Raw genomic sequence first — 10988 nt, 5'->3', positions numbered from 1 at the left:
TTTTAAACATCCAAATGCACATTCCACCCCCATTCGGCACTTGCTCAGCCTATAGTTGAACAGGTCCTGACTACTGTCCAGGCTGCCTGTGTATGGCTTCATGAGCCATGGCATTAAGGGGTAGGCTGGGTCCCCAAGGATCACGATAGGCATTTCAACATCCCCAACGGTTATTTTCTGGTCCGGGAAGAAAGTCCCTTCCTCCAGCTTTCGAAACAGACCAGAGTGCCTGAAGACGCAAGCATCATGTACCTTTCCCGGCCATTCCATGTTGATGTTGGTGAAACGTCCCTAGTGATCCACCAGGGCTTGCAGCACCATTGAAAAGTACCCCTTGCGGTTTATGTACTCGGTGGCTTGGTGCTCCGGTGCCAAGATAGGGATATGGGTTCCGTCTATCGCCCCACCACAGTTTGGGAATCCCATTGCAGCAAAGCCATCCACTATGACCTGCACGTTTCCCAGAGTCACTACCCTTGATATCACCAGGTCTTTGATTGCCCTGGCAACTTGGATCACAGCAGCCCCCACAGTAGATTTGCCCACTCCAAATTGATTCCTGACTGACTGGTAGCTGTCTGGCGTTGCAAGCTTCCACAGGGCTATCGCCACTCGCTTCTCAACTGTGAGGGCTGCTCTCATCTTGGTATTCTGGCACTTCAGGGCAGGGGAAAGCAAGTCACAAAGTTCCATGAAAGTCCCCTTACGCATGCGAAAGTTTCGCAGCCACTGGGAATCGTCACACACCTGCAACACGATGCGGTCCCACCAGTCTGTGCTTGTTTCCGGGGCCCAGAATCGGCGTTCCACGCCATGAACCTGCCCCAATAACACCATGATTTGCACATTGCTGGGGCCCGTAGTTTGTGAGAGGTCTATGTCCATGTCAATTTCCTCATCACTCTTGTCACCGCGCTGCAATTGCCTCCTCGGCTGGTCCTGGTTTTGCTTTGGCATGTCCTGGCTCTGCATATACTCCAGGACAATGCGCGTGGTGTTCATAGTGCTCATAATTGCCGCGGTGATCTGAGCGGGCTCCATGATCCCAGTGCTATGGCATCTGGTCTGAAAAAAGGCATGAAACTGACGGAGGGAGGGGCGACTGATGACATGGCGTACAGGTACAGGGAATTAAAATCAACAAAGGTGGCTGTGCATCAGGGAGAAACACAAACAACTGTCACACAGAATGGCCCCCCCAAAGATTGAACTCAAAACCCTGGGTTTAGCAGGCCGTTGATTTCACGGAGGGAGGGGGAAGCAAATGAATACAGAACAAATCTATTTTTTACATCTTAAGCTGGCAGCAGACGGTGCAGCATGACTGATAGCCCTCGGCATCTTCTGGGTGCTTGGCAGAAGATACTGTACTATGAGTGCTAGCCATCATCGTCAAGACGGTTCAATAGGACTGCCGGCAGGACTGAGTCTCCAGGAGACAAAGCATGTGTGCCCAGGTGCCTCTGATTGAACTGGAGTACGACAATGATGGATACCAGTCGTAATACACCATCTACTGCCAAAAGGCAAGGGGCTGCTGCATAGCAATGCAACTCCACATCTGCCAGCACCCAGATAGCCGATGAAGGCTACCAGTCAGACTGCACCGTCTACTGCCAAAAGGCAATTAGCTGCTGCTGTGTAGCAATGCAGTACCACGTCTGCCGGCACCCAGATGACATATGGTGAAGCTGAGCTGAGCAGACTTGCCGTGGTATGTTGTCTGCACAGGTAACCCAGGTAAAAAGGCGCGAATCGATTGCCTGTCGTTGCTTTGATGGAGGGGGAGGGGCCTGATGACATGTACCCAGAACCCTCCGCGACACTGTTTTGCATCATCAGGCATTGGGATCTCAACCCAGAATTCCAATGGGCGGCGGAGACTGCGGGAACTGTGGGATAGCTACCCACAGTGCAATGCTCTGGAAGTCGACACTAGCCTCGGTACTGTGGACGCGGTCCGCCGACTTCATGCACTTAGAGCATTTTATGTGGGGACACACACAATCGACTGTATAAAACCAATATCTATAAAACCGGCTTCTATAAATTCGACCTAATTTCGTAGTGTAGACATACCCATAGTTATTGTGGAATAAGCTGTTCTGAAATAGCTCCCTGTATGGAAACTCTTATTCTGGAATAAGTGCGTCCGCACATGGAGTTATTCCAGAATAGCAGTAGTGCTTCAAATTCACACCCTACCTTACTGCAGAATAATTTCCTTGTGTAAACAAACTGCTCAGTGCTGTTGGGCACAAAGGAGAATGCATTAGCACCCCTATTCACTTGAGGCTGTAGCTATCTTGCAGCCAAGACCCCTGATTAGGGGCCATTGTCAACTTTCAGCATAGCAACATGCCATTGTTGCACATTTATACATAGAATCCACTATCCACCAGTCTATCCCATACAAATCCATCTATCCATCTAGCTATGCTGGTTTTAAAATGGGAAATTTTTTTCATGGACTTTTAATAAATGACACCCTCCTCCCCCATTTCCTTCATCAACATTCCAAAATTTGGTGGAAATTTTGAGTGAAAAATCAACCTCCGGGAAAGGGTGACCAATGCTGTTGTGACTGCTTGTATCATGCCACTCATTGCTGTGGTATCTGAACCACCCAACCCTTTGGGAATAGTCCTTTCAAATCCCCGTTGGAAGGCCTGGACAGCCAGGGTATGACCTCATACCTATCAATGCGCTGAGTTGCTCCAGTGCAGGCTGGAGATGGACAGGGATGTGATACAGTGTGGCTGTGCTTGTGACCTGTGGTGGGATGGGCCCTAAGTCTGTGTGACATTCCCCTGGTGTTATTCAGACCGGTGATCCAATCCTTGACTCTGGGAGCCAGCCTTACCCTGTTCTTCTGTGAGAACCCCCACTCCTGGGCTGTTTTTTCCTATGACGCTGGGCTGCGTTTGTCCCATACATGCTCTGATGAGGTGTGAACTGCCTCTTTATTCTTGAAGAGTTTTTGCCTGGGCTTGATTTAAGCCACGAGATTACATTTTCAGCCTCATAACTATATACATGAAACTATAACCTATAACATTACTATAACATCACTGTAACAATTACTATAACATTACTGTAACAACAATGCTCAGTGCATCACGAGCCTTCTGAAGACACCCAACATGACAAACTTTGCATTGGATACCACACAATCATTTTACACGGATGAACATGGGGGTGCTGGGTGTTCCCCCGAGGTACAGAGCATCACACCGCCCCTCTTAGTTTACTGCAAGAGGTTAGTCATTGACTAGCTCAAAGGCAGTTTGTGTTTTAGTTCTCTTGGCATCCAGCCATTAAGGCCATGAGGCAGCGTGCCTCAGTTTCCCCATTCACACATAGGAGACCAGGTTTTTTATGGTTTCTCTGCTGTGGTAAGCTTTAAGCTTGTTTACAGGTATTAACTGAAAAGTAGCATTATCATAAGGTTTAACATCCGTGTCAAAATTCTTATCCCCAAAACTTAACATTAATACCAAAATTTTTATCACAGATGTACATTTACAAGTATTTTTATGATACCACGTCCTCTGTTCAGATAGTGTAGTTTGAGGTTAGTTTGTTCATTACCCAGAGTGTCCTTTGACTTTCCCATGTAATCAGCCACTGGCTTTTCTTTCCCTCCAGTGTTCCCCTCTGTGTAGGCTCTTAATTTAATCATGTTTCTGGAATTTTGATGCCTCAGGGTCTGGCAAGATAGGTGTTCAGGAGGATCCTGCACATTGGCTGTCCCTTTTGGGAGCGGTCTCCCAACCCCAGGACTGTACTTATGTAGAAAATCCAGCTCCCCTCTTGGGGTTACCCTGTGTTTCCCCCCGCCCCCAGCACTTGAGTCCTTCCCTGCCCCCTAGAGGGCTGTGATCTGTGTTCTCTGGGCTAGGCATGTTCACCCTTTGATCAGATGCACCTCTTCCCAGGAGCTTTCCCATAACTGTTCCCTGTGTCTCACCAGTCTGGGGGAAAACACCCCCTTCTCTGTCAGTTGGGTCATTTGTATTCTGGCAATCTACCACCTGGCAATTTCCTGGTTCCAACTCCTCTGTTATCACAGGCATTGGAGCTGCATCTTGATTAAAGAGACACAGTTACTTTCAGAAATAGTATCCTGAAAAATTGGGACCTGCATTGGGGTAACCTCTGCCACTCCTTTCTCTGTCCCTGAGAGCTAGCCTCAGCCCCTCACATACTTGGAAGCACACTGCTTCCTTGTGTTACAGAGTCACAGAAATCCTCACCCACCTCAGTGGTTTCTGAAATCCCCTGCCTTTCTCTGGGCTCTCCTTTGGGACACATTTCTTTATGCTCCCTAGAGCCAGTTTTGCCTCTGGTTCAGCTGCGACCTGCTGTCAGCTAACAACCTGGACAGTTCTTTCCCTGGCAGGCATTACACACCCATGCCTTCCTGATGTGGTGTTGCCTCCAGCTGCAGTGAAGGAGTTGGTCTCAATCATCCTCCTACCTGGAAGCATGTAGTTTCTTCCTGCTGCAGAATCAAGGAGATTCTCTCCCATTCTCTCAGCAGTTCCTGAGACCTTACCCTTTCCCTCGGGGGTCCCAGCATAAAACTTCCTCCTACTGCAGGCAAATATTTTAATCTGAGCTACATGGAAAAAATCATTACCAAGAAGCAGATCGACTAGGAGGTGTTCTATTACCCTCACAATCAAAACACCTTCCAAACCTTCCCACACCATATGGATTTTAGCTAGTGGTATGAGGAATCTGCTTTTGCCCACCCCCACAATCTCTGCCATTTGGCCAGGTAGCATACTGGCCTTTGGGACCACACTCTGCTTAACCAGAGAGATCTGGGCCCCTGTATCCCTCTGCCCCAAGTACTCTCTGCCATTAATCTGGACAGCCTTAACATGCTCCATATCTGGTTCTGCAGAGGCTAACCTCACAAAACCAATATGATATGTTTCAACTGCTTGGGGGGTTTCTGTGTTGATGACAGCAGAGCTAACATGAGCTATTGGTTGCCTGCTTCCTCCCAGCACAGGGCATTTATTCCTCAAGTGATCAGTGGGATTACACTTGTAACCCTTCTGCCATTTGAAGCCAGCAGCAACAAGGGCCGGGTTCAGTATCTAGGGGTTCCTAACATCACTATAACAACCATGCTCAGTGCATCACAAGCCTTCCGAAGACACCCAACATGACAAACTTTGCATTGGATACCACACAATCATTTTACAAGGATGAACATGGGGAGCTGGGGGTGCCCCCGAGGTACAGAGCATCACAGTCTGCCTCTCTCCTGTTGGGTGGTTAGATGCACTCCATGTCTATGTTTGCCATTGTAGGTTCCTCACTCTGCAGTGGGATGGGCCGCAGGGCTGGGCTTGGCACCTGGGTCTCTCTGCTCCCACATTAATATGTACCCCAAAGACAGACCCCAACTCCTCAGTGTCCTTGGTTCGCAGAGATGGTTCCTTGGTTAGTTGTGGAATCAGGTTCTCAACTCCATGGCTGTCTGTCTAGGTATGTACGCCAGGGCCATCAGGGTGGGGTCCCAGCACTATTTCTTCCCAGATGTTATTGTGTGATAAAAGACACAATAATTCAGCAGATGCGCTATTAACAATACCAAACATCCACAAAACATGTCAGGCCTCCAAAAGCATGAGACTGGCTTAAAAATTATGAATTTCTGGTTTCTGAGTCATTGGTCATCACATGTTCAAAATTCTCTCTGCAACCATTATTATTGTCTCCTCCACCATGACAATCCCCTGCTCTTACCCCTCCCCTTTTCTCCCTTTGATACATGGCAATCTTTATTAATTGGTTCAATACGGGGGTGAAATTCTCGGGCCTGTACTACACAGGAAGTCAGACTAGAATCTTGATCTAATGTTGCCTTCTGGTCTTAAAATGTATAAATCTATGAAACAAACCACATGAGGACAAGAAACAGTCTTGCTTTTCAAATGAAAGTTGGGTTTCATAGAATCATAGAATCATAGAATATCAGGGTTGGAAGGGACCTCAAGAGGTCATCTAGTCCAACCCCCTGCTCAAAGCAGGACCAGTTCCCAACTAAATCATTTCAGCCAGGGCTTTGTCAAGCCAGGCCTTAAAAACCTCGAAGGAAGGAGACTCCACCACCTCCCTAGGTAACGCATTCCAGTGCTTCACCACCCTCCTAGTGAAATAGTGTTTCCTAATATCCAACCTGGACCTCCCCCACTGCAACTTGAGACCACTGCTCCTTGTTCTGTCATCTGCCACCACTGAGAACAGCCAAGCTCCATCCTCTTTGGAACCCCCCTTCAGGTACTTGAAGGCTGCTATCAAATCCCGCCTCATTCTTCTCTTCTGGAGACTAAACAATCCCAGTTCCCTCAACCTCTCCTCATAAGTCATGTGCTCCAGACCCCTAATCATTTTTGTTGCCCTCCGCTGGACTCTTTCCAATTTTTCCACATCCTTCTTGTAGTGTGGAGCCCAAAACTGGACACAGTATTCTAGATGAGGCCTCACCAATGTCGAATAAAGGGAAACGATCATGTTCCTCGATCTGCTGGCAATGCCCCTACTTATACAGCCCAAAATTCCATTAGCCTTCTTGGCAACAAGAGCACACTGTTGACTCATATCCAGCTTCTCGTCCACTGTGACCCCTAGATCCTTTTCTGAAGAACTGCTACCTAGCCATTCGGTCCCTAGTCTGTAGCAGTGCATGGGATTCTTCCGTCCTAAGTGCAGGACTCTGCACTTGTCCTTGTTGAACCTCATCAGGTTTTTTTTGGCCCAATCCTCTAATTTGTCTAGGTCCCTCTGTATCCGATCCCTACCCTCTAGTGTATCTACCACGCCTCCTAGTTTAGTGTCATCTGCAAACTTGCTGAGAGTGCAATCCACACCATCCTCCAGATCATTAATAAAGATATTAAACGAAACCGGCCCCAGGACCGACCCTTGGGGCACTCCGCTTGAAACCGGCTGCCAACTAGACATGGAGCCATTGATCACTACCCATTGAGCCCGACGATCTAGCCAGCTTTCTATCCACCTTACAGTCCATTCATCCCGCCCATACTTCTTTAACTTGGCGGCAAGAATACTGTGGGAGACCGTATCAAAAGCTTTGCTAAAGTCAAGGAATAACACATCCACTGCTTTCCCCTCATCCACAGAGCCAGTTATCTCATCATAGAAGGCAATTAGGTTAGTCAGGCACGACTTCCCCTTGGTGAATCGATGCTGACTGTTCCTGATCACTTTCCTCTCCTCTAAGTGTTTCATAATTGATTCCTTGAGGACCTGCTCCATGATTTTTCCAGGGACTGAGGTGAGGCTGACTGGCCTGTAGTTCCCCGGATCCTCCTTCTTCCCTTTTTTAAAGATGGGCACTACATTAGCCTTTTTCCAGTCATCCGGGACCTCCCCCGATCGCCATGAGTTTTCAAAAATAATGGCTAATGGTTCTGCAATCTCATCCGCCAACTCCTTTAGCACCCTCGGATGCAGCGCATCCGGCCCCATGGACTTGTGCATGTCCAGTTTTTCTAAATAGTCCCGAACCACTTCTTTCTCCACAGAGGGCTGGTCACCTTCTCCCCATATTGTGCTGCCCAGTGCAGCAGTCTGGGAGCTGACCTTGTTCGTGAAGACAGAGGCAAAAAAATCATTGAGTACATTAGCTTTTTCCACATCCTTGGTCACTAGGTTGCCTCCCTCATTCAGTAAGGGGCCCACACTTTCCTTGACTTTCTTCTTGTTGCTAACATACCTGAAGAAACCCTTCTTGTTACTCTTAACATCTCTTGCTAGCTGCAACTCCAAGTGTGATTTGGCCTTCCTGATTTTACTCCTGCATGCCTGAGCAATATTTTTATACTCCTCCCTGGTCATTTGTCCAATCTTCCACTTCTTGTAAGCTTCTTTTTTGCGTTTAAGATCAGCAAGGATTTCACTGTTTAGCCAAGCTGGTTGCCTGCCATATTTACTATTCTTTCTACACATCGGGATGGTTTGTTCCTGCAACCGCAATAAGGATTCTTTAAAATACAGCCAGGTCTCCTGGACCCCTTTGCCCTTCATGTTATTCTCCCAGGGGATCCTGCCCATCTGTTCCCTGATGGAGTCAAAGTCTGCTTTTCTGAAGTCCAGGGTCCGTATTCTGCTGCTCTCCTTTCTTCCTTGTGTCAGGATCCTGAACTCGACCATCTCATGGTCACTGCCTCCCAGGTTCCCATCCACTTTTGCTTCCCCTACTAATTCTTCCCTGTTTGTGAGCAGCAGGTCAAGAAAAGCTCTGCCCCTAGTTGGTTCCTCCAGCACTTGCACCAGGAAATTGTCCCCTACACTTTCCAAAAACTTCCTGGATTGTCTGTGCACCGCTGTATTGCTCTCCCAGCAGATATCAGGGTGATTAAAGTCTCCCATGAGAACCAGGGCCTGCGATCTAGCAACTTCTGCTAGTTGCCAGAAGAAAGCCTCGTCCACCTCATCCCCCTGGTCTGGTGGTCTATAGCAGACTCCAACCACGACATCACCCTTGTTGCTCACACTTCTCAACTTTATCCAGAGACTCTCAGGTTTTTCTGCAGTTTCATACCGGAGCTCTGAGCAGTCAGACGATGGAGTATCCTCTCTTACATACAATGCAACTCCCCCACCTTTTCTGCCCTGCCTGTCCTTCCTGAACAGTTTATATCCATCCATGACAGTACTCCAGTCATGTGAGTTATCCCACCAAGTCTCTGTTATTCCAATCACATCATAGTTCCCTGACTGTGCCAGGACTTCCAGTTCTCCCTGCTTGTTTCCCAGACTTTTTGCATTTGTGTATAGGCACTTAAGATAACTCATCGATCGTCCCTCTTTCTCAGTATGAGACAGGAGTCCTCCCCTCTTGCGCTCTCCTGCTTGTGCTTCCTCCCAGGATCCCATTTCTCCTGTATTCACATAAGAACATAAGAAAGGCCGTACCGGGTCAGACCAAAGGTCCATCTAGCCCAGTATCCTGTCTACCGACAGTGGCCAATGCCAGGTGCCCCAGAGGGAGTGAACCTAACAGGCAATGATCAAGTGTTCTCTCTCCTGCCATCCATCTCCATCGTCTGACAGACAGAGGCTAGGGATACCATTCCTTACCCGTCCTGGCTAATAGCCATTAATGGACTTAACCACCATGAATTTACGTGACTCCAGCAGCTGAAACTTTAAGAAAAAACAAGGATCAGGAGGATTGCAATAAAAATCTCACTTTAGATGCCATTGTTCATGGGGCTGAAAGCCTCCCATGATGTTTGGATTGACTGACAGGTTGCTTCTACATTTTGAGAGCCATCCAGCTTTGTGAGAGAGCTAGACCCTGATGGCTTACAGGCCTCAGTCACCATCTATCTGTTCCCAGCCCACAATTAGACATTCAGAGATGGTTCCAACTGCAGGAGGTAATTCCATTTCTACACCTCCCCAGAGGAAGTTGAAATAAACAATGAAAAATTGATTTCCCAATGAATACCAATTTGTTTTCTAAGCAGAAATATTAAATTACAGAGGGGAGTGAGGGGAACCCAATGCTGTGCAGTGCAGGGGGACACTTGTTTGAGATGGACAGGCAATTAATTTGCAGTTTCATTACCATTGTTGTAAAGGAGGGTGCATGAAATGAGTAAGCATGCTTAATTTGGAGACATGATGAGATTGGAATATTCAATACACCAGTGCCCTCAGTTAAGCTTTGCTTCTGAATACCCCAGCAAGATTTAATTACCTCTTTGTTACTTAGGGAAATTGACAGGAACCTGACATGAAGCACGAAACTTCACAAAGAGTCACTCAGACCTCTGTGCTCCCTGGCTTTCCCATGCTGGTACAATGCCTCTGTCATATTGTTTAAAGCAGTAATTGGGAAGGACACGCTCTGCATTCATTAGGCTGCATATGACAGAGCCATGCAGCTCCTGGTAAGTGCAGGAGATGTGAATTAGTGGCGGCAGGGTCAGCTCTAACTTTTTTGCCGCCCCAGGCAAAAAAGAAGAGCACCACCCCACCGTAACACCTCCCCCGCAGCGCTGCGCCGGGCCGCCCAAACCTCCGGCCCCCCCCGCCGAGCACCGTGCCGGGCCACTCAACTCCCCAGGCCACTCAACCCCCCCCCCCCCCGAGCACTGCACTGGGCCGGGCCGGGCCGCCAAACCCCCCACCCCCAGCACCGGTCTGCCGAAACCCCCAGAGCGCCGTGCTGGGCTGCCGAACGCCCCCCCTCAGCGCTGGGCTGGCCAAACCCCTGCCCCCCAAGTGCCGCACAGGGTCGGCCAAACCCCTGGAGCGCCGTGCCGGGCCACCCACATGCCCGCCCCCCCACCCGAGTGCTGGGCCGGGCCGGCCAACCCCCCTCCCAGAGGGCCATGCCATGCCGGCCAAACCCCTGGAGCACCGGGCCACTCAAATCCCTGCCCCCCCGAGCAACGCGCCGCCGAACTCCACCAGCGCCGCGCCGCGCCGCTGAAACACCCCCCGCACTGCCCGGCCGAAACAAACAAACAAACAAACAAACAAACAAAACCACCGCGAGCGCCCCCCGCCACTCCAACATTGGCCGCCCCTTCTAAGGTGCTGCCCCAAGCACGTGTTTGGTCGGCTGGTGCCTGGAGCCGGCCCTGAGTGGCGGTTTCTTTCCTCTGTCATACTTGGGTTTTGGTTATGAGCATCGCAGCAAGCATGGTGCTTCAATGTGCTTTCAGAGGGAGAGCCAGTACTGCCTGCAATCTGGGGTCAAAGTGGCAACCGGTTCCTCCAGTCCTGCTTCTTGTCTCCACCACCATGAGATTCTCTTTCCCCTTCCATGCTTTCCCTTTTATTAAAGAAAAACCTTGTTAATTCCCCCTCCGTGCCGGGATAGGAACTGCCTCTTCTCCATTGTACTCCAATGCAGGGGCTATGCCTTGGGCTCCCTGTACATCTCCCAGCTCTGGCCTCTTTACACACTCCAGCAGTTCAAAGCACTT

The sequence above is a fragment of the Malaclemys terrapin genome, chromosome 8 (genome assembly GCF_027887155.1).
Source record: "Malaclemys terrapin pileata isolate rMalTer1 chromosome 8, rMalTer1.hap1, whole genome shotgun sequence".
NCBI classification, from domain to species: Eukaryota; Metazoa; Chordata; order Testudines; family Emydidae; genus Malaclemys; species Malaclemys terrapin.
Note: the sequence above shows the minus strand (reverse complement) of the source record.